The sequence below is a fragment of the Pinus tabuliformis genome, chromosome 2_1 (genome assembly GCF_031772625.1).
Source record: "Pinus tabuliformis cultivar Carrire ecotype Pingquan chromosome 2_1, CPIR1, whole genome shotgun sequence".
Lineage (NCBI taxonomy): Eukaryota > Viridiplantae > Streptophyta > Pinopsida > Pinales > Pinaceae > Pinus > Pinus tabuliformis.
Window position 1 is genome coordinate 591,746,751 of NC_142299.1, and position 21,440 is coordinate 591,768,190.

General features: G+C 35.2%; 1 pseudogene; it reads right to left on the minus strand.

The window, feature by feature from the left end:
* Nucleotides 1-21,440, minus strand: part of LOC149201848 (GDP-mannose 3,5-epimerase 1-like) — a 132,189-nt pseudogene that overhangs the window by 5,314 nt on the left and 105,435 nt on the right.

Genomic DNA, 21,440 nt, shown 5'->3' on the forward strand with positions numbered 1-21,440 from the left:
TTCACTACCTCTTTGGCCCGACACATATATAATTTTATTTGAAATGTGGTTATGGAAGACATTATTCAGAGGCATGTGGCATCTTGAAGAGCTACATGTGGAACATTGCAGGCATTCACTTCATCTTACTATATTTGAGCATATTCTTTTAGGATACAACTGTGGAAATGCTGGAGATATATATTGTATTATTTCATTGGAGTTTTAGCATGGTCAAGACTCAAAACCCTAACTTTCCCTTATCGCCTTGGATTTGTCTTGTTGGAGATATTCCATTTTCTATTTTGGGGTTTGACTACTACATCCCTTGTGGAGCACTCCATCTACTTGGCACCTTGCACATTCATACATGGAGTTGGTTAACCTGGAATTCGCACGTGGATTGGTTACATTCACTTCCTAGACCACTTGCTTTTGGAGGTTGAAATTGTCCTAGGAGAAATATTTTATTGTTTTATCTCTCATGCACCTTGGAGGGTGCACTTTGTAAGATTTCGTAGATGTACCTTTGTACACATCCCCCTAGGTTGAACATTATTTTAATATATTTTGCATGCATCCATTTTTGAGTGGTGAATTCTATGTGGACATTTTGCATGTTGACTTTATCATCATGCCTAATTTTAGTTGCACACCCTCTCTTGGAGAGCTCCATTGTATTATTCTTCCTATTTTTGGAAGAGAGTGAGTTCTCTTCAAGAGGCTTGTGTCCACATATTGTGATATGGTTAACCATGGACTGAAGAAAGATATCACTACTACATTTTTATGATATTTGTTTGATTTGTGCATCATGTGCTTGAAGCCTTAGGGAAGATTGGAGGTATAAAATATTCTATTATGAGGTTGATAGTAATGTTTGTTGATTTTGTGTAGCTTGGGACGTACTCCAAGCCCTAGGGTTCACAGTTTGGAGGGAAAAGTGCTATAAGAGTCACTTGTAGGCTTCGAACCCAAGCTTGGAGTTTTGCACCAATTGTGTTTGGGGTATTTCCATGGAGCACTTTGGACATGTGATGGCATGATATGATAGAGAGTGGAAAGGAGAATCCAACACTTCGAGAATCATCAAATTTTGAGTTGTCCTTAGTGAGATATGAATTTTTGAAGTTAATTGTTGGGTTGACACCATAAGAGTCAAGGTTGGCTTAAGCTTAGTAAGCCTTCATGACAGCTGGACAACCCTTAGATGACATTTTGGAGGAGCCCTCTTATGTGTATAAATAATAGGTGAGGAGGAGGCATTTGAGCATCCATTTGTGCAACACACACAAGAGGAAAAGATCTCCGTGGAGGAGAGTATTTTCTATTCTGGGGTCATAGCAAGGGAGGTATACCAATGAAAGAGGAGAGGGCTCCTTCAAGCCTAGTTCAGGGATCTGTATGCTCAAGAGAAGGCTAAGTACCTTACTGAAAGGATGATGTAAAGAAAAATTGTTTCAAGGGCTCATTGAGGCATAAAAGAGGCAAGGTATGGTTGTTTTGGATTGGTTGTAGGTGGCAGCATAGGTCTGCGGTAGGCCGCAAGCCTAGCCACTACAAAAAAGGGTAGTGTGTAGGTGTTATGGGCTACGAAGTGCCCAGAACAAAAACACATGAAAGGAGGAACCTTCCTTGCCTAGGCTATAGAAAAAGTGAGGTTGTTTGAGTTGGTATTTGACGGTTGTTGTGGCATGCACATGGCCTAACCAGGGACAACAGTACAACAAACTTGGAGCAGTAGTTATCTCATGTTTTATGTCAAGTATTAGACCTATTTTGGATCAATTTGTTGAGCAACCCATGGGATCCAAGTGTTCGAGTTGTCTTTGGTGAGAAGAAACTCCAACTAGGTGTAGATCTTGTAGTTATTGTATTAGATGTCATTGGTTAGGTGGAGGGTAGCATGTTGGATACCCAAAGTAGCCCTTGACAAGCTATCTTGAAGTGACGAAGAATATTTAAAGGTTGGGTGAATATTCATGCCGAAAGTGCAACAATTTAATGGACAAAAGTGATTGCTAGCCTGGCAGATTGGAGCTCGAGAATTGGCCAGCCTAGGGAGTAGATTGGATCAACATGTGTACATGTAGCAGAAGTGACTTGTAGAAGCATTAGGTGGCAGCCCTCCTGAACTCTTGATGTGTTGTCCTCTGAAGGACTAAGTGGCAACTAGTGAGCAATATGGGTGCGAATGACAGACAGGACAATATATGACATAGAATCTGGAGTGAAGATTGTCATTGTATCTTGTATAGCATAGACTATTATATTACTAAAAATTATTTTAATATAACGTTGATTGGGTTGTAAATTATTGTACAATATTTTGTTAGAAAGTGTGTATACTCGTGCATATATGATTTACTGCTTCAGGTTTTCCACTGTGAAAAGTAGTTATGGTTGAGGTTCTTGGTTTGGTATCATTAGTAATTTTAAGACTCTAACCTAGACCCAAGACCATGGAAATTCAACATTGAATTAGAGCGAGTCTGAGTTACTTTGGAAGTCAGTGAATCAGAGTTGTGTGCAACAAAGTACAACTTAAGAGGGAGTTGATGTAAATGGTTTCATTATGAGTTATTATGATGGAAATGGGTTTGTTAGTGGATACTATAGTAAAGAATCTTGTAATTAATGCGTTGGTAGATAAGCTTAGGTAGTTTAGCAAAAAGGGAAGTTGTTCTAACTCCCATAGGATTTGGAAAAGATAGGATAGATGCATGTATTTGGCTTTTTAGAGTGAAATTTGACCTCCTTAGGAGGAATTCGACCTCCTTAGGAGAAATTCGACCTCATCTCCTATATTTGGCTGAATGTAATTTAATCAAAGGTTGGATATTGGAAACACATGCTCTTGAACTATTGTACTTGATATTTGCATAAATATATGCAGTTGCAACTATTTTTATGGGATTATTGTGTTGTGGTAGTGCCTCTATTTTTCTTTTGTTTTATTTTATATTTGATTATTAGACCTAATTAGCAACCATCTACATTTCATCTTATGCTTTATCCCACGGGTTTAAAATAGAAATCATCATCTCAATGCTCTGTTTTGTTTGGGATTAGAATTTCATTGTTTTCCTTCTAGATAAGTGAATTCATGCTTTTGCTCACTTAACTCCTACCCCTGCCCTCCCCCAGGTGTATATGGGTGGTACCTAGCATCTGGTGTTGGTCTCTCTATTTTGTTGACAAAGCCTTCATTTCAATGGGGGAAAATGAGGTCCTCCTCCCACACATCAATTCTGATACTCCTTTGGCACTGATGACACTAATAACTATGCCCTTCTCTTCTAGATGACATCCTTATCTGTTAAAATTTGCAACTAAGGACAAACTCCACATGGGTCATCTTATTTATGAAAGCTGATATTTTTCTTGGGTTCCTCTCTCTGACAAGTGTATGATTGATCTAAAGATCATCTAATTCTGACATGTACAAATGAATTTAGGAATTTATTTTGATTATGGTCAAATTGTCAAGATCGGCCAACAAAGTTACGTAGGCTGAGAAGCCCAATGGTCACGTTTATTCATCCTCAACGTTGCATATAAATAGAAGGTGACCTAGCCTCATTTGGACACACTCATCTTCACACTTATCTCTCTCTCCTCATTTATTGGGTATGGATTTCTAGGCATCTCTCTCTCTCAACACGTCTAAAATTTTAGGAAGCCAGAATTTCAGGAGAGTGAAATTTTAGGAGGCCAAAATTTAAGGAGCGCGAAATTTCAGGAGAGCGAAATTTGAAGAGGGTGAAATTTCCGGAGACTTAATTTCTAGATATTTTGACCAAGTTTTGAATAGCATGCGTTGACCTCCTTTGTTTGTGTTTTTGTGAGGGCTATCTCTGTTTAGGTAGGCCGCATTTATGGGCACAGAAATCGTGGCTAAATGTTGATTGTTGACCAACCTTAACTGTAGCTAGGGCTGACCGTAGGTGGGTTATTTGACCAGAATTTGACTGGGTTAAATTTGACTATTTTGAGGGATATTTTATCTTTCTTTTTTGATGCTAGCATTGACTGAAGTTGACTGATTTACTGAGGGTCAAATCTGCCCTGTTGACTAGTGTTGATTTTTATGGTTAGGGCTCTTTTGTTGCGATTATAAATTATTGGATTTGTAAATTGTACTATCACTTTTTGCTAAACTATTGAAGACTAAAAGAACATTTGATCAAGGGTTTCCCCACATTGGAGTTTGTCCCTGTCTGGTGTCACATCTTGTGTCCTCTTGTCTTGGCTTGTCTTCTATTGTTTATGTTTATGTTCTATCTGCATTTTACTATCATGTTGATATGATTGCTAATCTAAATATTGATACTGGGCTAATAGAGAAATTGAAGTAAAATTTCTCTAAAGCATAGAACATACCATTGTTGCCTAAAATTAACATTATTTGTATCCCACCCAATTCCTCCCTTCCTCCTCCCTTACTGCTGCTTAGAGCATGCAATCCAATAGCATCTGCCTGCTGGTGACAGGCATCATCATGACTCTAGCAAAATGATATGCATCGAAATTATTTATTTAGTCCACTGCAAATGGACCCAATGCACCTTGATACCTCGAATCTCAAGTCTGATTCTATCTGTTCCCATGTGATTTGCTTCTTGAGAAGCACAACCATTACTCGGCTTTCCACCTGAGCGCATGACTGCTCGACTTTAATAAGTCACTAATAATATTAATAAATATTTTCTTTACTCCTTTGACAGGTACATTACGTGATGACTCAAATACATTAAATGAAGACCGAACCTAGTTACATTTTCCAACATCATGGTGTATGCCCACATACTGTAGTTTTTTACACCTGAAAGTTTTTTGTCAAAGCATTTGAAACAACATGGATAAGGGATGATGCCATTTACACACAAATTTACAAGTTCAATCCTTTCAATTGAACTCAACACCAATTTAACTCTGCTTTGTTACCAAAGGTTAGTTTTATATAGAGACAAAACTAATTAAAGCATAGCAAACTATAATAAAAATCAATCAATCAAAATAATACATAACACATTCATGCAGGGTATTATGTACCCTACAAGCACTTCACTTAACTTGATTTGGATTCTATTGATAAAAACAATTTCCTAGGCATGCTCAACTTTCTCAGTTTCATCCTTAGCTCTTTGACATAGATTTTCTTTGGTCTCCAATCTGACAGATTCAAAATAACTTATTTCTATAATATAATTTTGGGAGATAAAGTTAGCAGATCAAGAAATAGTTTGATCCCTGATTGTGCAAAAATAACCTATAAAGGAACTAGAATAAGAAAGACGAGTGGAAAATCATGTTAGTTCTTTATGCTAGGTGATTATTTATTGATCAATTTTCTCAGCAAATGAAAAATTTAGAAAAAAATCTCATAATTCAATAAGAATCATTGTTTCTAAATACAAAAGATCTTTGAATGAGATTTGGCATTTTGATCCTTAGGTGCAACCAGCTAGTGGAGACTCCAACTACAACCCTCTAAAGGAGACTCACAGAACTTTACAGAACTTAAGAGTTTCCACACTTTCGAGATCAAGTACATCTCTCATCAACTCTTTTCTAATGGCACAATTCTCCTTGGAGAAAATATGAAAACAAAGGCTAAACATTGTCCTTATAAAAGATGGAGTTGAATGATAAAAAATGCCCCTATCTATGCCTGAAATCATGTCCATTTCTAGGAGAGAACCTTGAAAATCTAGGAGATCCATTTAAAGAAGGCTTGGGGAGCTTTCAAATGTCTAGGAATGCCTATCTAAAATAAAGTAAAAATGATTGGGAAGCGATAACAGAGAAAAAAATAGTCAACAACTAAACCCTTACAAAAGAGATGGCTATACTATGGAAGGATGCTCGATCTCTTGAATGCATTTGTCATTGCATGCCTTATATTCCGTTGGAGAATCCGTGTACCTCTAAATGTGTTCTCCGAGAGATAAGAATTATGAGGGAAGATGCCCCTTTTAAACTGGTGTAGAATTTAACAAGAGGAAATAGAAACCCATCATTTAACAACAACTAAGAATGTTTCGGAGTATAATAGACCATTTAGTATCTAATCATACATGAGGGTAAAGGATTGTGTTCTATTGGAGTTGAGGTTAGTATGAGGGTACTTGAAAGTTTGACTTCCACAAACACCACAAGTTGTGTTGAAGTGTAGTTCCATATAAGATCTTTCATACACGCATTATAATTTTAAGTGAGTCCTTAGAAACTAAATTTTGTAGAAGAATTCTTACTTGAATAGATATTTATGTTAAAGGCTTGGAGTTCAACGGTTCATATGATGAGATTCCATCTTACTACATTCCCATAAAATATATATTTTACTTTTTTCTAATTGATATTGAAAGATAGTCTTAAGAAAGTAATTCAATTCCATAAAAGAATTATAGAGATGATTGAACCAGGTTGAAAGAAGTAGAGTTCATTCCATTGAACAAAACAACAACTTCTAAAGGAGGCAGGGAAAACTTTCATGCTTATAATTTTTGCATGGGATCATCTATGTAGTAGAGGTGCTTAAATTCAATTTATGATATTGGAAAGTTTAACAAGACTAGATTCTGAACTGAAATCAAAGAATTATCACAATTCTGTAGCTATCATTTGCTATTGTCATTTCTCATGACTAAATTGTATTACCACATTTAGAACAATATGTTGTTTTGATTGTAATTCTCTGTGATTCAAAACTTTTGCAAAGAAAGATGCATTGATCTGATGACATGTAAAATTTTCTTAAAATTTACCTTAAAATCGCTTAACAATAGAGAATTAGCATCATTCATTGGAAAATAACTTGATATGTTGATCGTCATTGCAACCTATTCAATGTACTAATAGTATTCCAAATTAATGAAAACTAAGATGATTAATAAAATTGCTCAAGATATAAATAACCTTTCAGTGTGGGAACATGAAAATATTTGAACTATTATTTAATTCATGCTTTACATGGAATTGTTGAATGACTTGAAAATCATACCTTTACAAAAGATGAACTCTAGCTAGCCGTAGTTGTGTGATATAAGTTACAAACCATCATTCCAATTCTCCCCCTCTTGCTTTAGACATAAGAGTATCACCATCATCCTCTACCCTCACAGTAGCTAAGTTGTTCCCCTGAACATCAATTCCCTAGTTTGGTCTGTTAGAAATAGTCTTTCCATTGTTTGCAGGACCGGAGCTTGTTTCAACTTGAGCTTGCTGAGTTGTTGAAAAGGAAGCACTGAATGGCCCTACAAGTTGTTGAAAAGGAAGCCCTGAATGGCACCACAAGGGAGACCTCGAAGTCCCTACTTGTCCCTCTACCACTACCATTACCATTGAAATTAGCTTCTTCATGGATAGGCAATATAATAACAACAACACCACCATAATCTTCTCGCTGATTTGGAGCAATACTACTAGTACCAACCATGATATTTCGACAGCTCATTTCAGGCACGAAAGGTTCATTATTACTATTGTTATTTGATTTTCCCAAAATACCCCATGAAGAAAACCCATCAAGATTTCCACCTGGCCCATCTGATGTGTCGCTAGAATTCTGAACCCAATGGGAGCTTTTACCATAGGAGCAAGCTTACTAATACTCCAGGTCATCTCTGGGCATCTCATATCGACAATCTGGACAATGATTATGCTGTTCAAGCCATGAAATAATGAAAACATAATGGTACATGTGTTTATAGGGCATCTACCTTACTTTGGTGCCCACTTCAAATTCATCCTTACATATTGGACACTATGTAGAATATGTAAAAGGAAGGTCTTGGGTAATATTGATGGTGGGCATAGGACTTGTGGAAGCTTTCGAGGTGGGAGGACATATAATATTATCATATGTTTTTAAAAAAAAATTAAAATATTTAAATTTTAATATATTATTTTATAGATGGGAGGCCATATAATATAATTGTAGGCTTTTAAGAATTAAAAAAATATTTAACTTTTAATATATTATGTTCCAATAATATGTGGCATATAATATAATTATATGTTTCTAGGAATTTTAAAAATATTCAACTTTTAATATATTATGTTCTCATAATATAAATGAGATTGGATATGATAAGATATCATAGATGAAATTGGATTAGAGTTATTGTATTTTTGTAGAAATAAATATCTATTATGTAAAATATGTATAAATTTTACTTTTAAATATTAATGGTGTTTTTTTTAACTAGGTAATCCAATAGGTGATTTAGAGATTAAAATATTTGAAAGAAATCCATATTTATTAAATAAATTGCATAAAATATTTTAACATGAAGATTTTTTTTAATAATAAAAATATTATGATATTTTTTTATTATACTTTTTTTTTATATTTTGGAGTTTGTTGGAATTTTTTTAAAGAGTTGGATAATGTTTGTGGATGATTGTTGTTTTTCATAGTTTTACATATTTTTTTCTCTTATTCCATTATTTTTACCGTGCTAAATCCATAATTTGTTGGAGTAATAATTTGGACCATGGTCTAACTAGCAACTACTACTATAAAAAATAGAGTATATCCAACGACCAATAAACTAGATATACCAAGAATTTATTTGATAGCCATGAGAAGGTCTCCGAAGATTCCTCAACAACAGAGTTGATAACAATGACAATTGTGAGAATCAGACAGATGTCATGGGTACATGAGGACAAATGTCAAATGGAGATGAAAAGGGTATTAGACAATGCATAGCCTGACCAATTTAGAAAAGGGACACCTTTGGTGTAAGCAAGGATTTTCATATACAATGGATTAAAATAGGCAGGGGAGATTATGGTATTGAACCAAATATTTTTAATTAAAATTTATAAGTAATGTAAATAGAAGTACATTATCTAAAATAATTAGTGGTAATTTCCATGGGGTATATAATAGATGATGACAGGGTGTATTCTTATGGCATTTCGTAGTGTTAAGGTCACCGATTTGAAAGTCTGTAGCTAAAAATATGGTCATGTTAAGGGTGGGTGTGGCCCAAGCTAGGTGATCATGTCATGTTGCAAAAGGAGGTGTTGGCCCACTCCCATTTTCGATAATTTGTTAACCTTTGAATTTAAATCCTTGAGAATGTGATCAAATGATATAATCCTAAAGGTTCTAATAAACTTCATAATTCTAATCATCCACTGATCTAATAAAGTAGTGTATAAGGAAGTATAACCATTCATCCACTCTATAAAAGCCTTTGAATCCCCTATCACTTGTAAGTTTAGATTGTTGAAGTGACACAATTAAAATAACTAACATAAACAACTAACTCATATTATTGTAGTTCTTGTTATGTAGTCATATTTTTGTTCCTAGACAAAATTAGTCATTTGCGTTAGTCATTTTCAGTAGTATTACTTATTATCTAGTCATATATTTTAACTTGAGACTAAATTAGTCATTTATGTTAGTAATTTTTAGTTGAGTCTCTTAATATTTCTAATTTTTTATGATATTTGACTTGAAAAGGTTGTGGTGACTCACTTTTTTGGTCAGTTAGTCACTAATTTCACCATTTTCTACTAGTGGCTAGTTCTATGTTGGGTGGTAGTGATCAGTTCCTCGAGTGACATTCTTTAAAATTTATCTTGTCTCAAGCACTTGCATGGAATGTAATGCATGTTTACTCCTTACTTTTTATATTGTTAAATCGTTCAACTTAGATTTATAGTTGGATGTCTTATCTTTATTTATGAGACAATTTTATATGGATGCATCCAATATTTATTTAATCTAAGTTTAATCATAACTAAGTTTAGCGAAGGAACATAGCACATCTCTAAACTTATGTGATATCTCTATTTTAATATGGTGAATATTTATTCATGAGACAATGATATATCCGGAACAATTATGTTCTAAGGCTTGAAATTGTATAGCCTATGGTTAAGGTTATCTATGTTGTGCATTATGCTTCATGGAGATTACATTCAATAAGGCTTGTTTAGCTATTTATTCATATTTCATAAGATATATGTCAGTAATACTTTTGACTATGCTAGTAGGACAATGATTATGATTCATGGCCATGCTAGCTATAGTAGATTCAAGATAACGCTCCATTAATGCTTGTGTTGAGTCATGAAAGAAATGGAGTCCTAACGCAAGCATCTTATTGGTTGAATGTCATGATTGATTTATTTATCCAAATTTAAATTGATGCTTAAGGGTTGATGTGCAATGAAAGTCTGTTAATTGAATTTGTGAGTCAACATCAGGGATCTGCTAGAGCATAAAATGTATTTGTAGTATTGTGCCCAGGGCATATGTGACATCATGGTAAAAAAAGTGGATCCTTTTATTATTAGAGAAGGTTTATGTTTTCTAACTATCTCATTGGCCATGGACATCAATTCTTGGTCCCATATCTTCTTTTATAAAAAATCAACCACATTAGCACAATTAGATGTCTATTGGTTTCTTTTCAAAGGAAGCTAGGTTCACAACTCAATGTACTTAAGTGAAACCAACAAAGATAATATAATTATGTTAAGAGTTAGAGTATTCAAGAGAAATCATTTGAAAGAATCAAACTATGTTAAAGGTTGGAGTGACCCATGCCCCAAAGTGATTTTGATACTTAGATACTAGTGGAATAGACTGCAATTTTCTTACCACATACTAGTCATTCAAGTAACGGACACATTAGCAAACAAAAAAAATATGAATATATTGATTAAAGTTATAACGATTATTTGAATTAAATAATTATCATTCTTTAAATAAATTCATTTGGTTATTAACAAGGGATGTGCTGGTTTTATTTTATAAATGGTCATATAATCACATCTATAATATTTTTTTAAGTTTAATATCCTCTTGACTAATGACAACCAAGAAATATACTAATAACAAATAAAATATTTCAATATCTAATTTTAATGTTTTTTTATTTCATTATTGAGTTCTTTAATGGTTTTTAATTCTCTCGATTGAAATATGTATAATCAATTGACATTTAAGAAATATACTAATAACAAATAAAATATTTGAAGATCTAATTTTAATGTTTGTTTCTTTCATTACTAAGTGCTTTAATGATTTTTAAAAGAAAAAAAAACATTATTCATAAATAAATAAATAAAATCGATATGCATTATCAATTGAGCTATTAAAGAACATGATAGAAATATTTAAATTTTGTTCTACTCATTACAATAAAGATATGTGTTGTAAATATTGAGGGGGAGGGGGGTGAATAAGTATTTCTTTTCCAATTATTATTTTACCAGTTAAAACATTTATATTCAGAACAAAAGATGAACAACAGATATCAATGCCTTTATTAATATAATATTTGCAATCAAATAGATATAATATATAAGTGTTTGCAATCAGTTTCCAAGCACTAACTTGGACTTTTCTGAGACTCGAACCTCTAGAGCTCCAACTCTGTTTTGCTAAGGCAACAATCTTGGACTTAGGAGCACCAACTCCCAAGGACTTCAATCCTTTCAGTTCTGAGGCACCAACCTCAAAGACTCCTATCTTCCAATTTCTAAGCCACCAATCCCAAGGACACCAATCCTTCCAACTTCTGAGGCACCAACCCCAAGGACACCAATCCTTCTGACTTCTGAGGCACCAACCACAAGGGTTCTGACCCAATCTTGTCAAGGCATGTTTGATAGTAATGTTCTGCTCTCAAAACTCTTTTTTACTGAGTTTTGTCTATTTATAGCTTCATTGTAGTCTCGATGTTATAACATCAATGGAAACCAGTCCTCTGATGAAGGAGTATTTAAAACTCTTCATATTGTCCACACAGAGTCTGCAATAGCCATCATGATATCTGATAATGTCTCCACACAGTTTTAGTGAGTCTACTGTTAGCTGCACTAAGCTCTGCACGAGAACCAACTTTTTGTTCAAGCATTTGTCCTCACTATCACAGTAAATGCTTCAGCATGACTACTTCTCTATTGGCTACTTCTCCCTTCAAACAATGTGAGATAAAACATTATTTATTACATCACAGAATTTTTCTAAAGACTGCATTGTGTACCTAATTAATTCATCACAGGTCTGAGTCTTTCACAGGGTAACACAATCAACAGAGATGCTCTTCCATCGAATGCCTCCTGTCTGGTTGGACCTTCGACACTTTTCTGTCCTGTTGGACCTACGACTGCCTCTGTTTCTCCAGTTTTTTTCAACGACAACATCATCTTTCCTTGTTCTATGTTTTTATATCTTCTTGATGCCTCTGATTGTCAGTTTCCACTTTCCCATGGCTCTTCGGCTTCCTCAATGCTCGCTTTAGCTTCCTCTGCGTTGGCTTGTCCTTTGGCTTCCTGTATTTTCGACTTCCTCTGTCTCTTCCTGTTCACCAACACTCCAAGGACACGTAAATTCATAAGGGCAGACTGTAAATCCACAGAGAAAAACATGTTGCATATTAAAACTGTAATACAGCCCCTTTTTTCAATAATAATAGGCATACATAGCACTTTATTGTTTTACGGAGAGACTATACCAATCAGGATGCCCCACCTGCCACATCACCATCACAATCGCAATCACCATCGTTCAAGCCCACTAAATTATTGGAACCAATATTACAAACTTTTGGCCTAGAAAACCCTAGGCAATACAAATATTGAAATACACAAGAATATATGGAAAACCTGTTCGAATGCTTAAGGCGAGACTTCATATTCTTTACACCGACATCTATAACTTCATCGGGTCCACAGTGTAACCGCAATCGGTAGTCGCAGCTTCCGCAGGTCTAGTATAACCTGAGTCCATAACATCGTTGATGGCCGATGGCACTGCTAGATGCGATATAGTATTATGTTGTGTTACAATCGGAGCATCGGGTCCACAACATATATCATGATCGGCACTTTCAAAGTGGCAAGGCCTTAAGCACTTGCGATATGTCAGATTGGACATAGCATTGTCATATTGTAGTGTTTAAGAGGGTCCACATGCTTTATCGCAATCGGCACTTTGCGAGGTCCAATAGGTGGATGTGATATACAATAAAGCATTTCATAATGTTGCAGCGGGTTCGTAACGTATCACTATTATATATATATATATATATATATATATATATATATATATATATATATATATATATATATATGTATGTATATGTATATATATATATGTATATATATGTTGCAATTCTCAAGTTTTAATGTGGCAAGGCTTAGAGCCCTAATATAACGATACATATGAAATACACTTAGAACCTACTTTGAAGCACTCACCTAGATTTCCACTATTTATACACCTGGACATATATGTCTTGCTGGGTCCACACATATATATCATTGTCGGGGGTTTCAGGTAGTGGCTCATAGTAGAATCCACCGATTATAATATCACCAATATATATATACTCTGCCTCTATACTCGGATATATATATATATATATATATTTCCACCTCCGATAGTGTATTCTGATATATACACTATTTTCCGCCTCCGATAGTGTATATTGCATATGTATATTATATGTTGCTCCACCTCTACCTTTAGCCTTTATGTGTTCCACATATATATGTATTCCGCTCTTCTTTGGCTCTTTGGCATATATTACTCCTGATATGCCTCCTTGGCATATTTTACTCCCGATATGGCTCTGGTAGCTCCAATAACTCCGATAGCTCTATTTTGCTCCTTCGATAGCTCTTCTTTGCTCCTCCATATGCTAACTCCTCTCGGTTCTTCTTGGGCATGTATTACATGGGATCCTCCTCCGATATGGCTCCTCTTGCTCCAATGTCTTCCTTTGGCTTTACAATGTCTTTCAATGACCTCCTCTGATACCTTCATACCTTGATGGCTTTTTCCTTTTCAGATATGCCTCTCTTTCTCTGATATTGTCCAATACTCTTAAGCATAAGAAATAGCTTTGGTATGCCTCCCTTGTTAACTCCTCTGTTAAAAACCCTGATGGCCTTTCTCCTGTCTCTTCATGGATCTTCTCTTCTTCCCCTTATTGGATCATCTAGTATCTAGAATATTGCCATATTAACATCAATGACAACCTAGGTCAACAATCTCCCCCTTTGTTATTGATGGAAATATTCTTCTTCTCTCCCCCTTTGATATCAATGGCAAAGGAGTTCTCTAGGACTCCCCCTATCAAACTGCTTCTATTCTTCATGAATGGTAGATCTTTATGGTTTTGTGACTTTCCCTATCGTAGTTATCTTCTTTTTACTCAAGATATAAGGATTGATGTTTTATCATCAATTAGCACATTATTCCCTCTTCATGTATCAGAACTACTTTATCATGGCTTCAATAATGCTTAAAGATGCTCTACTTCAATGCTTTCAATCAAATTGCAAATTACCATACACCAAGTGTCCAACTCCAGGTTTTTATGCTTTAGTCCATATTGTTGTCACTACGGTCAGAATTGAGAGGCCTTCATAGTCTGAATCAAGAGAAAATACCACTAAAATTTTATTTCTTGTTATCTTTCTTCATATCCTAGTTCCTTTCTATTTCTATGCTTCTCCTTAAGTCACTGCTATCCAGTGTTCAACATCATTTCATTTGGATAAAATGGTCAGAGGTTGTGCCTCGCTCTTGCTATATTTTCTAAGTGACCAGTATCAACATAACTTATATTTGACTAAACAACATTCTCATTTCTATGAGCCATCTTTTTCTTGTGTTTTTGTTCATATCTCTGCAAGTTAGTTCCGCTAGCAGATTTAGATATCTTATTTATGGTTGTCTTTTAAATTCATTTTTATGATTTGCATCTTCTTGTGATGCTTCAGTTTTGTTATATGTTGACAGATTCTCTTACTTCAAACTCCATTCAAGATGTATCTGTTTGTTTGAAGATTGCCTCTATTAGTGTCCATAATTTATCTGTTCTCACATTAAATCCCTGAGTCAAAACATTTAGCATTTGTAATATCAGCACCATAGTTATTTGCCCTATTTCTCTAGCATTAGATCACTTTCTCAGTTGCTCCAAATACTACTTAGTGATTAAGTGGAAAGCATCTTTAACAACAGCCAAAAGAATGGTTATGGGTTCATGTTCTTCAACGGAGTACTCCTGAGAAATGATCTTTATGAAAGAATGATTGTTGATATAGCTCAACAAGGATTTCATAAGGACCCTTTCACTAATAGCTTCTACAATAAAGATCAAGAATCATAGGCTCCCCTAAATTTATGCATCATCTCATTTGGTAGAGTCTTCCCATCAAATGCTTAGATTGTCAAAATTCAGGCCAATGATATGTGTCGTTGGCTGGAGAGTTCAAGTGACTTTCATATTGTATTTGCTTCCTTCTCCATACTTGTGCAACTTTCTTCTTTTGCGTGGTTCCAGCTTGTGTAAGAGCGAAAGTTAAGTTACAATCACGTGCCATATGACCAATATTATGATACTTGAAGCATTCTACATTGTTCATGAATAAGAATTCATGATTTCTTCTTACAAATTTTTTTCTTGGTGATTGTTGGGGTCCATAATATCTATCTTTATGAGATGGTTTACAATCTTTTGCCATGTGACCAAATTTTTTAAAAGAATAACAATAACCAAAAAATGAAATTTGGTACCTAGGAGATGGAGATTTCCTTGATGTACTTCTGAAGCCTTTCTGCCTTGTGATCCTTTAATGATAACCATTACCTCTCGCATCTTTGACATCATCTACATTTCTTCATGGAGTAGGTTTTATGCTTGGAGCAGGATTTCTTCTTGGAGTAGGATTTCTTCCATTGTAGCCTTGATGTTTCTCCTTGCCTTTGCTAGAACTGGGAGCATCACCATTTCTTTCTGGCTTCTTCACATCCCTTTTGTTTGAAGCATTATCATTCTTGTTTGAGGATTCACCTGCATAACAGAGACCTGATTTATCAAATGGACATCTGTGATAGTTGAGCATGTCTCTTCAAGATTTTGTTCATCCCTTCAACCTTTTTCTGAGGAAGGCAATCTCTTCTTCCAATCTTTCACACTCATTATTGTTCTTAGCAAGTTATTTCTTAGTTTCATCCTTGATATGAGTAGCTTCATCTGCTTCTATTTTAAGGGAGATGATATCTGAATTCGTTTAGGAGATTTATTCATCCGTTAGTTTTAGTTGACATATCATGGTGTTTCTTTCCTTTCCTCCCATCAACTTGTCCTTCCATGACATCCAATGTTTCCATTGTCTTCTCAACTCCTTGTGCTTGTTTCCTTGCTTCCTGTAGCTGAGATTTGAGAGAGGAGACCTCTACCTTGTACTGACCAATCTCTTCTTAAAGTTTGTTCAAGCTCTTGTGCCTTCGTTCAAGTTTACTTGACAAGGTATCTTCCCATTTCTTTGCTTTATCCAATTGATTTGTCATGGATATGACTTCTTCATGATGCTTTCTTTTGCATTCATGAAATTCCTTCTTGAGCTTGGCAAGCTCTTCATCCCTTTTTTGTACTTGATGCTTGAAAAGGTCAAATTTCTCCGTTGTTTGATCATGGTCACCAGCTAGTGCTATCTTCATAAGTTCCTCATTTTCCTTTTTCAAATTGTTAATCTCTTCCATGGCAGCCATAAGTTGAGCAAGAAGATCTTCTACAAAATCTTTTTCATTCTCTTCATCTTCTAGGTCTACTTTAGCCTTGATGTCATCATTCTCATTTTCATCTTTTATTACGGGTTCTGAATTTCCTTCTTGATTTTCGTAATCTTCTTGATTGACGGTAATGGTCAATGTTTCTTCTAAGTGAAGGTCATGAAGTTTGTCCCATATACCCTTTCCTAATGAATATTTTCCTAGATTTTTCTTTATAGAATTAGGTAGCCCATCCAAGATTTCCTTTATTTCTTTTGCATTATACTCCTTGGTTTCTCCATCCATCCTGCTATCAACAATCATTGATATCCAGATTTCAATGCTTTGAGTCTGTAAGAAATTCCTCATTATTGCTTCCCATATATTAAAGTTCCCATTGAACCGTGGAGCCTCCTCAAATTTATTGTCTTCTATTTTAGTGGTAGAGGGAGACAGATCCTTAGGAGGATTGGAGACCTTCTTCCTTGACTTAGCCATTTGTTTTCTAAAGATCAACCTTCAAGCTGTTAGGCTTTCAATGAAGGTACTAGCTCTGATACCAATTGTTGGAAATACTAAGTGGGGGGTTGAATCAGTATTTCTTGACTAATGGTCATCGTCAATGCTCCTTTTGAGTGAAGGTAATGAAGTTTTTTCCATATACCCTTTGTTGATGAATATTTTCCTAGATTGTTCTTTATAGAATTAGGTAGCCCATTCAAGATTGTGTTCATTGCTTTTGCATTGTACTCCTTAGATTCTTCATCCATCCTGCTATCAACAATCATTGATTTCCAGATTTCAATGCCTTGAGTCTGTAAGAAATTCCTCATTCTTGCTTCCGATATATTAAAGTTCCCATTGAACCATGGAGCCTCCTCAAATTGATTTTCTTCTATTTTAGTGGTAGAGGGAGACACATCCTTAGGAGGATTGGAGACTTTCTTCCTTGACTTAGCCATTTTTGTTCTAAAGATCAACCTTCAAGCTGTTGGGCTTTGAATGAAGGTACTGGCTCTAATACCAATTGTTGGAAATACTGAGAGCGAGGGCGAATCAATATTTCTTGGGCATGTATTACATGTGATCCTCCTTTGGTATGGATCCTCTTGCTCCAATGTGTTCCTTCGGATTTGCAATGTCTTTTAATGACCTCCTCTGATACCTTCATACCTTGATGGCTTCTGCCTTTTCTGATATACCTCCATTGCTATGATATTCTACGATACTCTTAAGCATAAGTGATAGCTTTGGTATGCCCACTTTGTTAACTCCTCCATTAGCAATCCTCATGGCCTTGCTCCTATCTCTTCTTGGATCTGCTTTGCTTCCTCTTCAAGGATCATCTAGTATCTAGAATATTGCCACATTGACATCAGTCACAACCTAGGTCAACAATCTCCCCCTTTTTTATTGATGGAAATATTCTTCTTCTCTCCCTCTTTGACATCAATGGAAAAGGAGTGCTCTAGGACCACCTCTATCAAACTACTTCTGTTCTTCATGAATGGTAGATCTTCATGGGTCTGTGACTCCCCCTGTCATAGTTCTCTTCTTTTTACTCAAGATAGAAGGATTGATGCTTTATCATCAATTAGCACATTATTCCTTCTTCATGTCTCAGAACTACTTTATCATGGCTTCAACAATGCTTAAAGATGCTCTACTTCAATGCTTTCAATCAGGCTGCAAATGGCCATACACCAAGTGTCCAAGTCTAGGTTTTTATTCTTCAATCCATATTGTTGTCTCCATAGTCAGAATTGAGAGGCTTTCATAGTCTGAATCAAGAGAACATTCCACTGAAATTTTCTTTCTTGTTATCTTTCTTCATATCCGAGTTCCTTTGTGTTTATGTGCTTCTCTTTAAGTCACTGCCATCTAGTGTTCAACATCATTTCATTTGGATGAAATGGTGAGAGGTTGTGCCTCACTGTTGCTATATTTTCTAAGTGACCAGTATTAGCATAAGTTATATTTGACTACACAACATTCTCCTTTCTATGAGACATATTTTCCTTGTATTTTTGTACATATCTCTGCAAATTATTTCCGCTATCAGATTTTGATATCCTATCTGTGACTATCTTTTAAATTCATTTTGCTGATTTGCATCTTCTTGCAATGCTTCAGTTTTGTTATATGCTATCTATTTGTATCTATTTGTTTGAAGATTGCCTCTATTAGTGTCCATATTTCATCTGTTCTCACATTAAATCCCTGAGTTAAGACATTTAGCATCTGTAATATCAACACCATACTTATTTTCCCTATTTCTCTGGCATTATATGACTTTCTCTATTTCTCCAAATACTACTTAGTGATTAAGTGGAAAGCATCTTTAGCAACAGTCCAAAGAATGGTTATAGGATCATGTTCTTCAATGGAGTACTCTCGAGAAATGGTCTTTATCAACAAGGATTTCATAAGGACCCTTTCACTAATAGCTTTTGCAATAAAGATCAAGAATCACAAGCTCCCCCTAACTGTATGCATCATCTATTTTGGCAAAGTCTTCCCATAAAATGCTTAGATTGTCAAAATTTAGGCTAATCACATGTGTTGTTGGCAGGATTGTATTTTCTTCCTTCTCCATACTTGTGCAACATTCTTCTTTTGCATGGTTCTAGCTTGTGTAAGAGCCCAAGTTAAGTTACAATCACATCCCATATGACCAATTTTATGACAATTGAAGCATTATACATTGTACATGAATAACAACTCATGATTTATTCCTACAAAATTGTTTCTTGGAGATTGTTGGGGACCATAATATCTATCTTTATGAGATGGCTTATAATATTTTTCCATGTGACAAAAGTTTGTACAAGAATAACAATAACCAAAAAATCAACTTTGGTACCTCGGAGATCAAGATTTCCTTGATGTACTTCTAAAGCCTTTCTACCTTGGGATCTTTTGATGATAACCATTGCTTCTCGCATCTTTGACATCATCTACATTTCTTCTTGGAGTAGGATTTCTTCTTGGATAGGATTTCTTCCAGGAGCAGGATTTCTTCGATTGTAGCCTTGATGTTTCTCCTTCCCTTTGCTAGAACTGGAAGCATCACCATTTATTTCTAGCTTCTTCACATCCCTTTTGTTTGAAGCATTATCATTCTTGTTTGAGGATTCACCTACATACCCGAGACCTCATTTAACAAATGGACATCTATGATAGTTGAGCATGTCATCCAAGGCCTGAGAGCTCTTCAAAATTTTGTTCATCGCTTCAACCTTTTTTCTGAGGAAGACAATCTCTTCTTCGAATCTTTCACATTCATTATTCTTCTTAGCAAGTTGTTTCTTAGTTTCTTCCTTGATACGAGTATCTTCATCTGCTTCTATTTTAAGGGAGATGATATCTGACTTCATTTTGAAGATTTCTTCATCCTTTCCTTTTAGTTGACATATCATGGTGTTTCTTTCCTTTCCTGCTTCATAAACCTATCCTTCTATGACTTCCAATGTTTCCATTGTCTTCTCAGCTCCTTGTTCTTGTTTCCTTACTTCTTGTATTTAAGATTTCAGAGAGGAGACCTCTCCCTTGTACTCATCAATCGCTTCTTCAATTTTTTTCAAGCTCTTGTGCGTTTGTTCAAGTTGACTTGACAAGGTATCTTCCCGTTTCTTTGATTTTTCCAATTGATTTTTCATGGATATGACTTCTTCATGATGATTTCTTTTGCTTTGATGAAATTCCTTCTTAAGCTTGGCAAGCTCTTCATCCCTTTCTTGTATTTGACACTTGACAAGGTCAACTTTGTCCCTTGTTTGATCATGGTCACCAACTAGTGCTATCTTCTTAAGTTCCTCATTCTTATTTTTCAAAATTTTAATCTCTTCCATGGCAGCCATAAGTTGAGCGAGGAGATCTTCTACAAAATCTTTTTCATTCTCTTCATCTTCTAGGTCTGCTTTAGCCTTGATGTCATCATTCTCATTTTCAGCTTCTGGGATGGGTTCTAGATTTCTTTCTTCATTTCCATCATCTTCTTGATTGATGGTAATGGTAAATGTTGCTTTTGAGTGAAGGTCATGAAGTTTGTCCCATATATGGTTTCCTGATGAATATTTTTCTAGATTGTTCTTTATAGAATCAGGTAGCCCATTTAAGATTGCCTTCATTGCTTTTCCATTATAGTCCTTGGATTATCCATCCATATTGTTATCAACAATCACTGATTTCGAGATTTCAATTCCTTGAGTCTATAATAAATTCCTCATTCTTGTTTCCCATATATTAAAATTCCCATTGAACCATGGAGCCTCCTCAAATTGATTGTCTTCTATTTTAGTGGTAGAGGGAGATACATCCTTGGAAGGATTGGAGACTTTCTTCCTTGAATTAGCCATTTGTGTTCTAAAGATCAAACTTCAAGCTGTTAGGTTTTGAATGAAGGTACTGGCTCTGATGCCAATTGTTGAAAATACTAAAAGGGGGGGTGACGCAATATTTATTTTTCAATTATTATTTTATCAGTTAAAACATTTATATTCAGAATAGAAGATGAACAACATGTATCAATTCTTTTCTTAATATAATCTTTGCAATAAAATATATATAATATTTAAATGTTTGCAATCAGTTGCTAAGCACCAACTTGGACTTTTGTGAGGCTCCAACCTCCAGAGCTCCAACTCTGTTTTGCCAAGGCAAGAATCTTGGACGTAGGAGCACCAACTCCCAAGGACTTCAATCCTTTTAGTTCTGAGGCACCAACCTCAAAGACACCAATCATTCCAATTTTTTAGGCACCAATCACAAGGACACTAATCCTTCCAACTTCTAAGGCACCAACCCCAAGGACACCAATCCTTCCTACTTCTGAGGCACCAACCTCAAGGGTTCCGACCCAATATTTTCAAGGCTTGTTTGATAGTAATGTTTTGCTCTCAGAACTCTTATTTACTAA